Genomic DNA, 19042 nt, shown 5'->3' on the forward strand with positions numbered 1-19042 from the left:
GGAGGCCTGTGACTAGTGGTGTTCCGCAGGGCTCTGTATTGGGACCTCTGCTGTTTGTGATTTATATAAATGATCTGGAAGAAGGTGTAACTGGGGTGATCAGTAAGTTTGCGGACGACCCAAATTGGCTGGACTTGCAGATAGTGAGGAGCATTGTCAGAAGCTACAGAAGGATATAGATAGGCTGGACATTTGGGCAAAGAAATGGCAGATGGAGTTCAATCCTGATAAATGCGAAGTGATGCATTTTGGTAGAAATAATGTAGGGAGGAGCTATACGATAAATGGCAGAACCATAAAGGGTGTAGATACGCAGAGGGACCTGGCTGTGCAAGTCCACAGACCCTTGAAAGTGACGTCACATTTGGAGAAGGTGGTGAAGAAGGCATATGGCATGCTTGCCTTTATAGGACGGGGCAGAGAGTATAAAAGTTGGGGTCTGATGTTGCAGATGTATAGAACGTTGGTTCGGCCGCATCTGGAATACTGCGTCCAGTTCTGGTCGCCACACTACCAGAAGGACGTGGAGGCTTTGGAGAGAGTACAGATGTTGCCTGGTATGGAGGGGCTTAGTTATGAGGAGAGATTGGGTAAACTGGGGTTGTTCTCCCTGGAAAGACGGAGGACGAGGGGAGACTTAATAGAGGTGTATAAAATTATGAAAGGCATAGATAGGGTGAAAGGTGGGAAGCTTTTCCCCAGGTCGGTGGTGACGTTCACGAGGGGTCATAGGTTCAAGGTGAGGGGGGAGGTTTAACACAGATATCAGAAGGACATATTTTACACAGAGGGTGGTGGGGGGCTGGAATGCGCTGCCAGGCAAGGTGGTGGAGGCGGACACACTGGGAACGTTTAAGACTTATCTAGACAGCCATATGAACGGAGTGGGAATGGAGGGATACAAAAGAATGGTCTAGTTTGGACCAGGGAACGGCGCGGGCTTGGAGGGTCGAAGGGCCTGTTCCTGTGCTGTATTGTTCTTTATTCTTTGTTGTTCTTTGTTTGAGGGTGAAGCCTATGCAGCCGGTCTCAGTCCATCCATTCTCCCTTGGAGAAAATATCTTGTCCGAGGATTGTAGATCACATTGCAGTCTACAAAATTCAAATTTCCAGAGAAAAGGGAGAAAAGCATTGATTAAAATAAAAGACAACATAAGAATCGTACAATAGGTTCCCACGCTGGTCCAGGTGTTATGCAATCTTTCAGTAACATCCAAATACAAAATATTTCAGTTTGTAACTCACTCTCACCCTCTCCCTCAGAGATTAAAATTAAACATCGATCGCGGTAATAATAAGGCACAACTCACGAGCGTGAAATCTGTGGGACAGCCAGCCCTCCTTCTGGAATAAGTGTCTCTCTCTTGGTCAGTTCATAAACATTCATCCTTTTGTATTCTCAACGCCTTCCAGGTTTCAAAATTCTAATTCCTCGGGAGAAAGTGGGATTAAATTCGTGGAAATGACAAAAGCAGGGACATGTAGAATCATAAAATCCCTCCAGTGCAAAAGGAGGCAATTCCGCCCATCGAGTCTGCACCGTCTCCCCGACAACGCATACCACCCAGGCCCACTCACCCCACCCAATCCCCATAACTCGATACATTTACCTCCCTATTCCCCCTAACCTACACATCTCGGGCTCAATGGCATGAAAACCTCTCACTGAATTAAACACGAAACTGTTCGACTTCCAGCGGAATAGAGGCAATATTCACTCAGAAACCAGTAACTGTGAGGTTAACAAAACGGGATGGAGGAAGACACAGTTTGAGCGGTGACACTGCCGGAGGGATGGAGAGCTGGAGTTCACCCAGGAAAGCAGCAAAGTTTAACAACAATGGTGCCCCACGTGGGGCTCGAACCCAACGTTCTGAGATTAAAAGTCTCATGTCCTCCAGACTGAGCAAACAGGGCTGGTTAACGAGAAAGCTCAATGAGGGCTTGTCCGGCATTTCTCGCATGCTTGTTTTTCAACCCCCAAAGGATGAATCATACCTCGATGTTAACGAATCGCCTCTGGGGGAACTTTCGCCTGAAGATTGTTTCATTGCCATCCTGAAACATTTAGACCTCTGCAGTGAATAGTTAAAATGCTCAAAAAACTCAGCAAGTCGGGCATGTACAGGAAAACACATCTCATCTTTCACCTCCATCAACTTTCATTCAAACGAGGGAAAGTGAGGAAGCTAAGAAGTTTCGAACAAGTGATATTCAGGAGAGAGGAAACATAAGATAAGGAATGGGCCCTAAAATAGTGGAAGTCAGGAGGGATTAACTTGGAAAGGCATTCACGGTTCATGGTCTCAGCGTGAGGGAATCAGGGAATTGCATAATGATTAAACCACAGAATGAGACCATTGCAAAGAACTTTGCAGGACTCAAATGTGCTGTTGGTAAAGGGGAACCGGTGGATGTACTGTACTTAGAAGGTATTTGGTAAGCTGCTACATCAAATGTTGCTGCAGAAATTAAAATCTCATTGTGCAGATTGCAGTGCACTGGCCTGGATAGGAGATTTCAGAGCTAACAGGAAAGAGAGCTGCCATCATTGGAGAATCATCTGGTCAGCAGGATGTGACGAGTGGTCCGCCTCAGGGATTGTTGGTGCTGGGGCCTCAATTGTTTTCAGTTTATTGGAAAGACTGAAAATATGATTACTAAATCTGCTGATGACACAAGGCTAGTTATGAAAGCACTTTGTGCAGAGACTGTAATGAGGCTACAAATGGGACATAAATAGGTTTAGTGAGAGGGCAAATGCCTGCCAGACGGATTACAATTATAGGTAAAATGAAGTTGTCCATTTTAGCAGGAAAAACAAAATGAAGCTTATTGTCGAAATGATGAGAGATTGCAGAGCTCTGAGGCGCAACACTATCTGGATATATAGTGCATGAATGAAAAAAAATAGTTTGAATGTACAGCATGTAATTAGGAAAAGCTAATAGAATAGTATTCTTCATTGTGAGGGTAACTGATTACAGAGCTTTGATTACATTCCATTTGGAGTTTGTGTGCAGAATTGATTCATAAATCTGAGTTCTCCGGTTGGTTCCTCCTGCATTTTTTCATCTGCTAACTGACAATATTTTGCAAAATATCCTCTCAATCCTTCGCCTTGCATCATGTCCAGGGATGAAGAAGTTCAGTTTGGTGCATAAATTTGGACCAATATTATTCACTTGGGAGCAAGAAGTTTCAACAGAAATGTCACTGCAGAATTGGAGATTACGGGGTTTGACAGTAGGGACGGGAGGCTTGTTGCAAAGAACAAAGAACAAAGAACAGTACAGCACAGGAAACAGGCCCTTCGGCCCTCCAAGCCTGTGCCGCTCCTTGGTCCAACCAGACCAATCGTTTGTATCCCTCAATTCCCAGGCTGTTCATGTGACTATCCAGCTAAGTCTTAAACGATGTCAGCGTGTTTGCCTCCACCACCCTACTTGGCAGCGCATTCCATGCTCCCACCACCCTCTGTGTAAAAAACATCCCTCTAATATCTGAGTTACACTTCGCCCCTCTCACCTTGAGCCCGTGACCCCTCGTGATCGTCACTTCTGATCTGGGAAAAAGCTGCTCATCCTTCACCCCATCTATCCCCTTCATAATCTTGTACACCTCTATTAGATCTCCCCTCATTCTCCGTCTTTCCAGGGAGAACAACCCCAGTTTACCCAATCTCCCCTCATACCTAAGACCCTCCATACCAGGCAACATCCTGGTAAACCTTCTCTGCACTCTCTCTAACGCCTCCACGTCCTTCTGGTAGTGCGGTGACCAGAACTGGACGCAGTACTCCAAATGTGGCCTAACCAGCATTCTATACAGCTGCATCATCAGACTCCAGCTTTGATAGTCTATACCCCATCCGATATAGGCAAGCATACCATATGCCTTCTTCACCACCTTCTCCACTTCTGTTGCCACCTTCAAGGATTTGTGGACTTGCACACCTAGCTCCCTCTGTGTTTCTATACTCTTGATGACTCTGCCATTTATTGTATAACTCCTCCCTAAATTATTTCTTCCAAAATGCATCACTTCGCATTTATCCGGATTAAATTCCATCTGCCACCTCTCCGCCCAATTTTCCAGCCGATATATATCCTGCTGTATTGCCCGACAATGCTTATCGCTATCTGCAAGTCCTGCCATCTTCGTGTCATCCGCAAACTTGCTGATTACACCAGTTACACCTTCTTCCAATTCATTTATATATATCACAAACTGCAGAGGTCCCAGTACAGAGCCCTGCGGAACACCACTGGTCACAGACCTCCAGCCGGAAAAAGACCCTTCGACCGCTACCCTCTGTCTCCTATGACCAAGCCAGTTCTCCACCCATCTAGCCACTTCTCCTTGTATCCCATGAGCCTTAACCTTCTTAACCAACCTGCCATGTCGGACTTTATCAAATGCCTTACTGAAATCCATATAGACGACATCCACGGCCCTTCCTTCGTCAACCGTTTTTGTCACTTCCTCAAAAAACTCCACCAAATTTGTAAGGCACGACCTCCCTCTTACAAAACCATGCTGTCTGTCACTGATGAGATTGTTCCGATCTAAATGCACATCGATCCTGGCTCTAAGAATCCTCTCCAGCGGACTCTGAGAAACTATTTCGACTGACGAGAGTAATAAACGCAGGGCTGTGATTGAAGTTAGTTACAGAAAGACAGACGTGCATTTATATAGCACCTTTCCAGACCAGCGAGCGTTATGAAACGCTTTCCAGCCAAGGAGCGACTTTTTGGAATACCATAATTGTCCTGCTGCTGGAATTGGAATACCCATTCATCAGTGAAATTATCAAAACCCCTAGTAAACGACTCACTCGGAAATAGAACGACATTTGTACATCACGAGGAAATATCTGGTGAAGCATGATTTACAAAATCAATGGTCATGCATATGTGTAAGCAGCAATGTTTAAGACAAGTAATCCATATGCCCAGGGAAATGTACAGGGGACCCAAGTTCGAGACCTTCCACGGCATATGATGAAATTTGAATTCATCGTCAATTGTTCTAAATACTCATTGGGTTCACTCAGGCCCTTTAGGGAAATAAATCTGCAGACTTTACCTTGTCTGGCCTACATCTGAATCCAGATCCGTATCAATGTGGTTGACTCTCAAATGCCCTCGGAAATGGAGGGCAGTTGGGGATGTGCAATAAATGTTGGCCCCAGCAACGATGCCCGCATCCGTTAAAATTGTTTTTACAAAGTGTTTACCAATCCCCATAATAGCAGTATTCCATTAATACTTCCATTAAGCACTGGATGTTTATTATCGGCAGGATGCGAACCTGCCACCCGAGAACTCACTGGATCTTCTATGTTTACATATCAACAGTCTCCGACGAGACGAACAAAAAATGCTGTTATTGACTTTATTACAAGTCACCATTATTAGGAAAAGGTTTCAATGAGCAAAAGTTACGCCTCAGATAAACCCCCATTGGCTACAATACTGCCACTGCGCAAAGCTAGTAATGGGTCCAGTGGCAGGTGCTGATCGACCACACCGAAACTCTTCACACTATTGGCGAGTAAAATTATTTGATTTCTGTACATTGTGCTTTCTTACCTGGGATTAACTGTATTAATGTTAAGTTATTTGCTGAGAAATTGAAACTTTTTTTATCAGCCACAATTGCGGAAATGAGAAAGTGAGGATTCTGGGATGGGAATATGCTAATCTTACCTGTGAAACTTTGTGAAAGGAAATGATGTGTTGTTTGCAGGGAGCATGTGTCAGAGCCTCCCCCCCCCCCCCCCCCCCCCCGACCGCCCCCCCACCGACCCGCCCCAGGTGATTGTTTAAACGATTGTGTTAACCTTACCCAACAAAACAAGCATTATTCCTTCACCTTCTGTCTCCATTTCCGGTGATAGGCTAACCACCAAAATTCATTAATAACCCACTGACGCCCACAGCTACCTCGATGACAGCTCCTCAAATCTCGCCGCGTGTAAAGTATCCATCCTATTCTCCACGTTTCACCGCCAAATCTGTGCTGAAGATGCCACCTTCGAAAAGAGAGCATTGGAAATGTCTGTATTTTTCATCAACCGGGATTTCCCAGCACTGTTGTAAAACGGAGAACACAGCCGTGCCTAACCTACTTTCTGCACCTCTGCTCTCATCTCATAGAGGTTTACAGCCGGAAAGATGCCCTTCAGCCCATTTTGTTCGCGCTGGACAGCAAGTTTCTATCTATTTTAATCCCATTTCCCCGCAATTGGCCCATAGCCTTGTCTATTACGGCAATTCAAGTGCACATCTAAATACCTCTTTCATGTTGGGAGTGTTCCCGCCTCTACCACCCTTTCAGAAAGTGAGCTCCAGATTCCCTCCACCCTCTGAGGGAAAAATAAATCCTCACGTCTGGAGTAAAACTCCTGTCTATTAACTTAAATCCATGCCCCCTGGTTAATGGCCCACCTACTAAGAGGAACAATTCTCCCTCTCCATTCTAATTGTGCCACTCATAAATTTGTACACCTCAATCAGCTCTTCCCTCAGCCTTCTCTGCTCCAAGGAAAACAACCCCAGCTTATCCAGTCTCTCCTTATAGCTGAAACGTTCCAGTTCAGACAACATCCTGGTCAATCTCCTTTACAATCACATCCTTCCTACAGTTTGGCGACTAGTACTGCACACATAACTCCAGCTGTGCCCTAACCAGAGTTTTGTACAGCTCCAGCAGAACCTCCCTGCCCTTATATTCATTCTCCCCCCCTCTCTGCCAGAATGATAATAGGTTCCCACTTTTCACCCCACTCCAGACTGATGCATCCACAAGGAGAATAAGTTTAAAACAATGAGGGGAAATCTATGTGATGGATACAAATGCTAAATGTGATTGAATCTCATGAGACAACAATCTGTTTCCTCCCAAAGAAGAATCTAGGGAACCTTCGCTGTGCCTATCCAACGCAACTACATCCTGTCTTAAATATGGAGGACCAAACGGCACCCAGCATTCCAGATGTTGTCTCACCAAAACCCTAAACGACTGCAGCAATAATTCAAAAAAGACAAGACTTAACAACGTGAACAAGACTGGAAGTACAGTGTGACTGTGGAGAATTGGCACTGTGCACATTCCAGCAATCAGTAACTGGGGGAATAATGGAAGATGAGATCCTGGAGGTTCTTCACACTATCATCTGCAAACTCTATATCTTTTCAAAACGGTTTGACTGTAGCCCTGTTCCTGTAATCCAGGTAAAGGTTGGGTTCACCCATTGACTGTGACAAGGTATGCAAGACATAACAGGCTACAAGATGAAGGTGTGTCAAATCGCCGGCTCCAACGCACCGCTCCCTGATGAGCTCAATGCATTCTCCACCCGTTTTGAGCAAGAGGTCAGCGAGAGTATGCCCTCCACCCTGGAAGCCCTGGATGAACCTGGATCTGGGGTCACCATTGCAGATGTCAGAGCAGCTTTATTGAAGCAGCCCACAGAAAGCAACTGGCCCGGATGGGGTACTCGAATGTGCACTCAGATCCTGCATGGATCAGCTGGCGGACGTATTCACATACATCATTAATCTCTCGTTAAAACAGTCTGAGGTCCCTATCTGCTTCAAGAAGGCGAAAATCATCCCGGGACCTAAGTAAAACCAAGCACCGTGCCTTAATGACTGCCGGCCGGTGGCTCTGACATCCAAGATTATGAAGTGCTTCGAAAGGTTAGTCATGGCACGAGTCAATTCCAGCCTCCCGGACTACCTGGATCCACTACAGTTTGCCTATTGCCGCAACAGGTCCATGGCAGACGCCATTTCCCTGACCCTGCACTCAACCCTGGAACCCTGAAAATTCCAGTCCATCACCTTAAACCCTGGGCAGGGAATGTTTGCAATCCTAACAAAACGAAGGAGATTTCCATCGACGACAGGAAGCGTAGAAGAGAACATGCCCCTGTGCACATCAATGGGGACACAGTAGAAAATGTCGAGAGCTTCAAGTGTTTAGGTGCCTCGGTCACCAACGACCTGTCCTGGTCCCACCGTGCTGACCCTATGGTTACGAAAGTCCACCAACACCTCTACTTTCTCAGAAGACGAAGGAAATTTGGCTACGACTCTCACCAACTGTTATAGATGCACCATAGAAAGCATTATTTCTGGTTGTATCACAGCTTGGTATGTCTTCTGCTCTGCCAGAACTGCAAGGAACTACAAAAGGTCGTGAATGGAGCCAATCCATCACGCAAACCAGCCTCCCATCCATTGCCTCTGTCTACATTTACGGATGACTCGACAAAGCAGTCAGCAAAATTAAGGGCCACATGCACCCCAGACATTCTCTCTTCCACATTCTTCCGTTGGGAAATAAAGAGACAAAAGTCTGAGGTCACGTACCAACCGACTCAAGAACAGCGTCTTCTCTGCTGCTGTCAGACTTTTGAATGGACTTACGTTGCATTAAGTTGATCTTTCTCTACACCTAGCTATGCCTGTAACACTACATTCTGCACTCTCCCATATCCTTCTCTATGCACGGTAATGTTTGTCTGTATAGTGCGCAGGAAACAATATTGTTCACTGTATGCTAATACATGTGACAATAATACATCAAATCAAAAATCATTCAATGCTTCTCTCTACCTCTCTCTCTCTTTCACACGCACTTTCTCCCTATATCTGTTTATCCCCCTCAGCGTTTCTCTCTCTCTCTCTCTGCAGATTTATTTGTTTGTCTTTATTCATTTAATCGGAAAAAATCGTTCCACAGACAGAAATGTGATTTGTCATCATCATAAACAGCGAGATAAGAATACTTGATCACGCATTTCAACACCGATTAGGAGATACGAGACATTGGTGGCGGGGGCGCGGGGGGTGGGGGGGGGGTGGGGGGGGGGGCGGGCGAGGTTAGCGTGACGTCTTCCTTCTCGTCGGAGTCCAGCTACCCATTTTCTGGGAAGATGTGCCTCACTCACATCTTCCTCGGTGTTTGGATTTCTAGGTAGCGATTGCAAATGAGAATGAATCTATGCTCCTATCTCCTAACAATATCGCTCGACCTCACGTTTTCATTCACTCACACCTACAACATTTCATCTTAAATCAGGCTGCGACCGTATCGCAAAGTGTATCGGAGAGCTTGACATGCAGCATGCCCAGCAAGATTTCTGAAATGACCGAATAGTGATCACACTTCTGAAAATAAAAACAACCATTCATCTAATTGTATGGCAGGTGTACGGGTGCTCGGGGAGGTTGGAGGTGGATGCATAAAATCATAGACTCAAAGAGTGCAGAAGGAGACCTTTGGCCCATCGAGTCCGCACTGACATGCGTGAAACCCTTGAACTGCCACTGCCATGGGGGCGGCACGGTAGCACAGTGGTTAGCACTGCTGCTTCACAGCTCCAGGGAACTGGGTTCGATTCCCGGCTTGGGTCACTGTCTGTGTGGTGTATGCAAACTCTCCTCGTGTCTGCGTGGGTTTCCTCCGGGTGCTCCCGTTTCCTCTCACAGTCCAAAGATGTGCGGGTTAGGTTGATTGGCTATGCTAAAATTGCCCCTTCGTATCCTGGGATGTGTAGATTAGAGGGATTAGCGGATAAAATATGGAGGGATATGGGGGTAGGGCTTGGGTGGGATTACGGTCGGTGCAGACTCGATGGGCCCAGTGGCCTCTTTCGGTACTGTACGGTTTCTATGATTTCTATGATAATACCATTTACCAGCGCTTGGCCCACAGCTTTGAATGTTATGAAGTGCCAGTGATCCAGGTACTTTCTAATTGGAAGGGGCCTGAAAAAAAGGATAAATGAAAAGACTGTGTTTTCTGGAAATATGGGTAAATTTAATGAAAAAGACATTTGCCATTGTTCTTTGTATTCTTGTGAGTTTCAATATCCTGTTGACTGGGCCAAATACCGTGACCAGATACAGTTAGTTTGAATGATGTAAGCTATGCCAATCCGTTTTCGAGAGAACTGCACTTTAAGCCAATCAGATTAGTTTGGGGGAGGGAAAAAGAAAAACGGCGGGAGGCAGAGGAAGCTGCAGTGGGAGACACACGGAGGGAAGAGGAGCTGTTTTCATGCGGTAAAAACCCAGTTTTAACATCGAGGCAAATAATATTTGCAGACAAACATACTTCACAGTATGGGCACAAATATTACCCTGCAGTTAAGGCTCGTGTTTGTCGCAGTTTAGTAACTCGTTTTTTCCAGTTTGAAGTGAAAGGCAGCAAGGTTTAGTCCTTTTTGTTATTTTCATTACTGTTGAGAAAAAGAGTAAAGTCTTGTACTCTCAAGCATGGGCGTTTCTGCTCGAAACTGCCGTTGAGGGACAGTCAGCTATAAACGCCGAGCGTAGTTTTCACTGAGAAGACGGAGAGAACGAGGATTAGCTGAAGCTAACTTGCTAAGTAGCACTGTGGAGGAGGACAGACTTCAGCGCACTGGACCTGCGCCACTACACGGACAGCTTGCTGCATTTTTGTTCCTGCTGCATCATCTTCCCGCTTGCAGACCCTTCTGGACTGTGTGTGTCATGGTTGCGTGAGTCACTGGAGACGATACAATCAGACACTGAACGGAATCAGCAGTGTGTTGTTGAGGGCGTGTTTTCTTCATATGTGCACCAACGTATGGGCCCCAGCGTTTATAAATCCAAGCGCTTGGTAATATTTTGAACATTTCTCAGATTTGAAACTGTTTAATTGAAAAATCTTTAGTTCAGGACTCTTTACCTGTTTTATGAGACGCAACAACGCAAGATAATAAATTTATTTTTGTTATTCCTTTTGCATGGTTGTCCTGAACCTTTTCTTATTATAAGGTTTACATACTTACCACTTTCGGAGGCACCACGCCATTATTAATAGGTTATTATTCTAGATTGCAACTGAATACACTAATAATTTTCATTCACGCCTGTACTGACATTTATTGGTAAATAGGAAGTTTAGCCTAGCTCAACACCAACCGCTAAGAACTCAGGATCCTGTTAATTGAACATTTACATAGTAGCCCCTTATAACATCAAGCACATCCCAGGTACAGCTTTACTTAACTCAGCTGGTCAGAGCATATAGTTTTCAGCAGGGGGTTAGATTTTTCGAGGCACCGCTGAGATATTTCCTGTTTACCAGACAAGTCAAATATTTTTTTTCTTCTTTTCGTCAGTACGTAACAGTTAACTCAATAATTACAACAGCAAAATTTTTTTTTCAGTGTTAGTAGCTCACTTAAGACAATGGATTTTTCTCAGGCTGCTGATTGGAGCCACCAAAAGAATATCAGTCTTTCTCCTGGCGTATTACTGAGCAATGTGTCAATAGATAATCGTGAGGAGACCATTGCGAGGGTCTTAAACACCGTGAAAGTCTTTGGTCGCACCAAGGTTTGTGGTTGCCGTGGGGATTCTACTGGCACACAGTTGTTCATACTAGTGGAGACTAGCATTGATTTAACCCCTGACACTGTACCTCCGATTTAGGTATTGAAGGAGAAGCTTTGAAAGCCTTGTCACACAGGATGCTGTTCCTGAAGGGGACGCTTTCCATACAAAGCTGTTGTTATTACTACAACAGGAAGGCAAGTCAATGGAGGATTTTCAGGCCATAGTATCAGACAATCAAGCTCCCAAAGTGGATGTCAACATGGATTCAGTGACTACTATTGGCAAACTAGTGGACAAGTGCAACCAAGTGTCTACCGATGGGCCTAGCTACAGAAATCTGAGACTGTTTTCAGGGCTGAAACCTGGACCCCCAGTTCCGAAATAATATGATGCCTGGATGGAGCAGGCTACCCAGATGATCAGTGAGTGGCAATGCACTGACGCCGCCAAGAGACAGCGTATAGTGGAGAGTTTAAAAGGGCCTGCTGCTGACATCGTTCAATTTTTGAAAGTTAGCATTCCCACTGCTACAGCCACCGATTATTTATCTGCTCTGGACACAACTTATGGCACCACAGAGAGTGGAGCCGACATCTTGGCCAAGGTCAGACACACATACCAAAATGAAGGAGAAAAACTCTCTGCTTTTCCATATCGCCTTGACAAACATCTCCATAGTGCTCTTCTTACGGGAAGAATTACGGCTGCAGACATGAATCGAGCTCGGATGGAACAGCTAGTTAAGGGTGCACTCACTCGAGACATGGTTGCTCTGCGTGTGAGGATGAGCCACACCCTGGAGAAACCCCCTTCCTTCTCCCAGCTGATGCGGGAGGTAAGAGAGGAAGAAAATTTGCTTAGCGCCAGAGAAAGGGTGAAAACTACTGCTCAGTGACGTCTGAGTTGAACAGCCTACGAAATGAGGTAAGGGAACTGACTCCTCAGGTGGCTAGACTGCTGAGCGCCGTTCCAGTTATCCCTACATCTGAAAGTACGACAGCAAGGACTGGGTCTGTACAGCAAGCGCCAGAAGCTACTATTCGGGACGTGTCGCCCCGAGTGAAAATTTTCAAACCACTGCCGGCAGGAATCTTTTGCTACAGGTGTGGGCAAGATGGGCATACAAGGAGAGAGTGAAAAGAACCCGAGGATTTGAGGAAAGTGAATCAGAAGCTGATCAAAGCAAGCAGACAGCAGGGAAACTTCCCAGGAGCCAGGTGAAGGAACAGTGCTTGGTTCTGTGTGAAATATTTTCCACCCAATGTCCACCCCCAGCAAAGCAAGGCTCAAAACAGTTACCTGCAGGATGAGTGGGGCCCATCTCTGATGTACCTGTGGAAAAATAGAAGGAGTTTGTGCAAGAGCTTTGCTTGACAGTGGCTCCCAAGTAACCATTTTGTACCGCAACTTCTGTGACACCTACCTGAAACACGTACCTCTCCAGCCACGTGAAGACCTGGAAATATGGGGTTTAAGCTCTCACCAATACCCATATGATGGCGATCTGTCCATACAACTCGAGTTCACTGCTGCTGTAACCGGAATGCCGCAGGCAGTTGACACTTTGGCCTTACTGTGTCCTGACCCTGTGAAAGATGACAACATTGCCATGCTGGTGGGGACAAATACCCGGCTGGTGAGACAGTTGGTGGAGTACTGTAAAGAACAGGCAGGAGAACGCTTCTTGGGTACTTTGACCATACACCCCTTCCTCCGAGAAGCTTATAAGACACTCACCCAGTCTGAAACCACAGAAAGGGTAGACAAGCATGGTACTGTGTGGTTTACCCAGCACAAGCCAATCACCTTGCAACCAGGACAAGTGTTTAAAGTCACTGGCCTCCCAAAGTTTCCTGGTGATTTCACAGACCAGCTAGCACTGATAGATCAGCCTAATGACACTTTTTCCCCTGAAGAGTTGTGGGTGAGGCCTGAGGATCATCCTGCATCAGTCGTTTCCAGCAGACGCATTACTGTGACTGTGAAGAACCTGTCATCCAGAGAAATCTCCTCGAAACGTGGGACTCCACTAGCCCACATTTTTCCAGTAGCCCCTGTTCCTCTGCCGAGGGCACCGTGTGCAGATGAAGCTGCAATCGAACTGAACCCTTCATCTTTTGATGTCGGAGCCTCTCCTATGCGAGAGGAGGCAAAAAGGCGTCTCTGTGAGAAAATGATGGAGAGGAAGGAGGTCTTCTCGCAGCACGAGTGGGATGTAGGTTGTCCTAAAAGCACCAAACATGAAATAAGACTGAAGGATGCAAGGCCCTTCTGAGAGAGGTCACGTCGCTTGTCGCCTGCTGACTTTGAGGATGTGCGCCAGCACCTACAGGAACTACAAAGCCATGGCATCATCTCTGAATCGCGTAGTCCCTACGCATCGCCAATAGTAGTCGTACGCAAGAAATCAGGAAAGGTACGAATGTGCGTGGACTACCGAACCCTTAACCTTCGAACAATACCGGACCAGTACACTCTCCCAAGGATAGAAGACGCTCTTCACTGCTTGTCTGGGAGTAAATGGTTCACAGTCCTCGACCTGAGGAGCGAGGTACTATCAAATACCCATGAGTGAGGCTGACAAGGAGAAGATCGCATTTATCTGCCCGTTGGGCTGTTATCAGTTCAAACGCAAGCCTCAGGGAATTTCAGGAGCACCGGCCACTTTTCAGAGAGTCATGGGACGTACTGTCGGCGACATGAACTTTCTGGAGGTGTTGGTGTACCTGGATGACCTCATTGTGTTTGGACGAACCCTCGATGAACAGGAGGAGCGGTTGCTCAAAGTCCTCGAGCAGCTCCAAGAAGAAGGTTTGAAGCTGTCGATTGACAAGTGCCAGTTTGGCAGGACTTCTGTCACCTACATCGGACATGTAGTGTCGCAGGATGGAATAGCGACGGACCCATCCAAGATAGAGGCTGTTGTCTCTTGGCCGAGAACCCAAACTGTGACAGAGCTCAGATCCTTCCTTGGATATTGTGGCTACTACCGCTGCTTTGTTAGGGACTTCTCCAAACTCTGCCGTCCCTTCAACGGACTACTTCAAGGATATCCTCCCCGCTCCCGCTCCAAGGGGAGTCAGACTGCAAACTCACCTGACAAGACTTACTTCAAGCCTTCTGAACCCTTTGGCTCTCGGTGGAGTGAGAAATGCGAACATGCTTTCCAAGGACTCAAGACCTGGCTCACCAAAGCCCCTGTATTGGTGTTCGCAGATCCACAGAAGCCTTACGTTCTGCACGTGGATGCTAGCCTGGATGGACGAGGTGGTGTCTCATACGAAGAGCAGGATGATTGTCTACGCCCAGTTGAATTCATCACCAGAAGTCGCTCGCCATCTGAGAAAAACTTTCCAGCGCACAAACTGGAGGTTTTAGCTCTCAAGTGGGCTATTGTGGATAAACTACATGACTATCTTTACGGAGTTACCATACAAGTCAGAACGGACAACAATCCCCTGACATACGTCACAACGTCAGCTAAACTGGATGCCACTGGTCATCGCTGGCTCTCAGCACTGTCCACCTACTATTTTAGTCTTAAGTATAGACCAGGCCGGCAAAACCCTGACGCAGACTCGTTGTCTCGACGTCCACATGACCGCATGACCCCAGATGATGAATGGCAAGAAATCCCAGTTCTAGGAGTGCGGGCTCTCTGTCAGATGGTGTTGAATAGCACACGAGCAGGACACTCCTATCCATGTGTGATAGAACACATAGGAGCTCATGTGTCTGCAGTTCCCAAAGCTTTCTGTCATACTGCTGCAGTAATAGCTGATCAGCTGCCCACTTTCAGTCCATAAGAAGTTTAACAACACCAGGTTAAAGTCCAACAGGTTTATTTGGTAGCAAAAGCCATACAAGCATTCGGAGCTCCAAGCCCCTTCTTCAGGTGAGTGGGAATTATGTTCGCAAACAGGGCATATAAAGACACAGACTCAATTTACATGAATAATGGTTGGAATGCAAATACTTACAGCTAATCAAGTCTTTAAGGTACAAACAACGTGAGTGGAGAGAGCATCAAGACAGGCTAAAAATATGTGTATTGTCTCCAGACAAGACAGCCAGTGAAACTCTGCAGGTGCAGGCAAGCTGTGGGGGTATATCCCGGTTGAGGCCGTCCTCGTGTGTGCGGAGCTTGGCTATCAGTTTCTGCTCAGCGACTCTGCGCCGTCGTGTGTCGTGAAGGCCGCCTTGGAGAACGCTTACCCGAATATCAGAGGCCGAATGCCCGTGACCGCTGAAGTGCTCCCCAACAGGAAGAGAACAGTCTTGTCTGGTGATTGTCGAGCGGTGTTCATTCATCCGTTGTCGCAGCGTCTGCATAGTTTCCCCAATGTACCATGCCTCGGGACATCCTTTCCTGCAGCGTATCAGGGAGACAACGTTGGCCGAGTTGCAAGAGTATGTACCGTGTACCTGGTGGATGGTGTTCTCAAGTGAGATGATGGCATCTGTGTCAATGATCCGGCACGTCTTGCAGAGGTTGCTGTGGCAGGGTTGTGTGGTGTCGTGGTCACTGTTCTCCTGAAGGCTGGGTAGTTTGCTGCGGGACAATGGTCTGTTTGAGGTTGTGCGGTTGTTTGAAGGCAAGAAGTGGGGGTGTGGGGATGGCCTTGGCGAGATGTTTGTCTTCATCAATGACATGTTGAAGGCTCCGGAGGAGATGCCGTAGCTTCTCCGCTCCGGGGAAGTACTGGACGATGAAGGGTACTCTGTCCACTGTGTCCCGTGTTTGTCTTCTGAGGAGGTCGGAGCGGTTTTTCGCTGTGGCGCGTTAGAACTGTTGATCAATGAGTCGAGCGCTATATCCTGTTCTTATCAGGGCATCGTTCAGCGTCTGGAGGTGTCTGTTGCGATCCTCCTCATCCGAGTAGATCCTGTGTATACGGAGGGCTTGTCAGTCGGGGATGGCTTCTTTAACGTGTTTAGGGTGGAAGCTGGAGAAGTGGAGCACCGTGAGGTTATCCGTGGGCTTGCGGTACAGTGAGGTGCTGAGGTGACCGTCCTTAATGGAGATGCGTGTGTCCAAGAATGCAACCGATCGCCTCTCCAAGGCGGCCTTCACGACACACGACAGCGCAGAGTCGCTGAGCAGAAACTGATAGCCAAGTTCCGCACACACGAGGACGGCCTCAACCGGGATATTGGGTTCAAGTCACACTATTTGTAACCCCCATAGCTTGCCTGCACCTGCAGAGTTGCACTGGCTGCCTTGTCTGGAGACAATACACATCTTATTAGCCTGTCTTGATGCTCTCTCCACGCACGTTGTTTGGATCTTAAAGACTTGATTAGCTGTAAGTATTCACATTCCAACCATTATTCATGTAAATTGAGTCTGTGTCTTTATATGCCCTGTTTGTGAACAGAATTCCCACTCACCTGAAGAAGGGGATTGGAGCTCCGAAAGCTTGTGTGGCTTTTGCTACCAAATAAACCTGTTGGACTTTAACCTGGTGTTGTTAAACTTCTTACTGTGTTTACCCCAGTCCAACGCCGGCATCTCCACATCATCACTTTCAGTCCAGCAGAGCTTCAAGCTGCTCAGAAAAGTGACCCGTGTATAGGAGAAGTATGGCTAGCTATCATTCAGAAGGCACCGGCAAGTCAAATACAGACAAGCCATCCTGATCTTACACTTCAGAAACGAGAGTGGGAGAAGCTGTACATCGAGCAGGGTCTGCTTTACAGAATAGTCAAACAGTCTGTCCAACGCTTACAGCGACAGCTTGTGCTCCCCAAGCAGTTCCACAGCATTGTTCTGAAGTCACTGCATGACAACAATGGACATCTGGGATTTGACAAGACATAGGCACTCGTCTGTGACAGATTCTTCTGGCCCAGCATGAAGTTAGACGTAGATGCATACTGCAAGACATGTGAACTCTGTATTAAGAGAAAGACTCTGCCACAGAGAGCAGCACCACTTTCCCACATCCAAAGTTCAGGCCCGATGTATCTTGTATGCATTGACTTTCTCTCCATAGAACCTGATTCCCGCAACGTATGTAATGTGTTGGTAGTCACTGACCACTTCACTCAGTATGCACAAGCATTCCGAACCAAGGATATGAGAGCCATAACGGTTGCCAGAACTCTATGGGAGAAACACTTCATTCACTACGGCCTACCAATTCGCATACATTCAGACCAGGGTCGGGATTTTGAAAGCGAGTTGGTGAAGGAGATGTTGACCATGTTGGATGTGAGGAAATCAAGAACTTCACCATACCACCCACAAGGTGACCCTCAACCAGAGAGGTTCAATAGAACCCTGTTGAACATGTTAGGAACTCTTGAGCCCAGTCAAAAGTCTAAATGGAGTCAGCACATTGCACATCTGGTCCACGCGTACAACTGCACCCCAAATGAAGCTACCGGGTATTCACCTCATTTTTAATGTTCGGGAGGGAAGCCAGACTTCCTGTGGACGTTTGCTTTGGCATGTCAGCGGATGGGACCTCAACACCTTCCCACTTGCAGAATGTGTCTAAGATGAAGAAAGAGCTGTAAGCAGCCTATCAGTTGGCCCAAGCCACTTCCGCTAAAATGAACCAAAGTAACAAGGAGAGGTATGACCAGAGAATGCGCTACCATTGCTTGAAGCCTGAGGATAGAGTCCTCATTCGAAACCTTGGCCTGAAAGGGAAACAGAAGCTTGCTGATCGGTGGAGTGCAAATCCTTATGTGGTTGAGAGTCAAATGTCTGATCTTACTGTTTATCGTCTAAAGTCTGCAGATGGTTCGGGACCCATTAAGGTCATGCACCGAAATCATATTTTGCCCCTGGGACAAGAGGTTCAATTGAGCACTGAGGTTGACTCAAAGCCTACTCCCTCTCCAAGAGTCCTCAGGCGCAGAAAAGCAAAAGAAAGGAATCAAACTCCTGAGGTTCACAAAGATGACTCCGCAGCTGATGTGCCCCTGGGAGATCAAAACTCTTCAGACTCAGAGTATGGACATTATCCAGAGCACTTGATCATTGACAATCCGGAGGGAATCTGTGAACAACCGGAACAGGATGTCATGCCTATAGAGTCCAATCCCCCCACAAATGCTACAGAAGTGACAGAAGTCGCAGCGAGCTCAGAATCTTCAGAAGGGCTACCTGTTGTGATAGAAGAGGTAGTAACTGAGCAAAGGGAAGTAGAATCAGACCGTTCTGTTGAGGGTACTTACACTACAGACACATCTAACATAGCCAATCCAGAATCAGAGATAAGGAGATCACAGAGAGAGAGAAAGCCAGCAGACCGTTTCCATTATACAAAGCTGGGAGAGCCGTGTGCAAAGTCTGTAGCAGTAGGACATACAAGTGTTCACTCAGCTACGCCACCCACTATGCATTTTCCTGAACACTGCAATAGTTGTCATACATGGTGGTGTAACTCCTTTGCTCAGTGCTCGTCATGTATAAACGAGGTACCAGTCTTTTCACCCACTATTATACAAGTCATCACACTATAAGGTACATGGTGCAATTGGTTAACTGGGTCCTATGTCACGTACTTCAGCATGGGGGCATGCTGTATTTTTGGTGGGGGGAGAATGTAAGGGACTGAGGAAAATTTGTGGGGAAGACATTTACCAGTGTTCTTTGTCCCTTGTGGGTTTCAGTGTCCTGTTTGCCGGGCGGGTGCTGTGAACAG

At 46.8% G+C, this 19042-nt stretch overlaps 1 protein-coding gene and 1 non-coding gene across 2 annotated transcripts in view; one reads left to right on the plus strand and one right to left on the minus strand.

The window, feature by feature from the left end:
• The window catches only part of LOC144480817 (uncharacterized), a 1107688-nt gene that overhangs the window by 977164 nt on the left and 111482 nt on the right, over positions 1–19042 (plus strand). The gene's annotated exons all lie outside the window — the stretch shown is intronic.
• Positions 5364–5498, minus strand: LOC144481083 (U4 spliceosomal RNA). The gene has a single exon (XR_013495742.1). It is a non-coding gene; the product is annotated as a U4 spliceosomal RNA (small nuclear RNA).

This window comes from Mustelus asterias, chromosome 30, assembly GCF_964213995.1.
Source record: "Mustelus asterias chromosome 30, sMusAst1.hap1.1, whole genome shotgun sequence".
Lineage (NCBI taxonomy): Eukaryota > Metazoa > Chordata > Chondrichthyes > Carcharhiniformes > Triakidae > Mustelus > Mustelus asterias.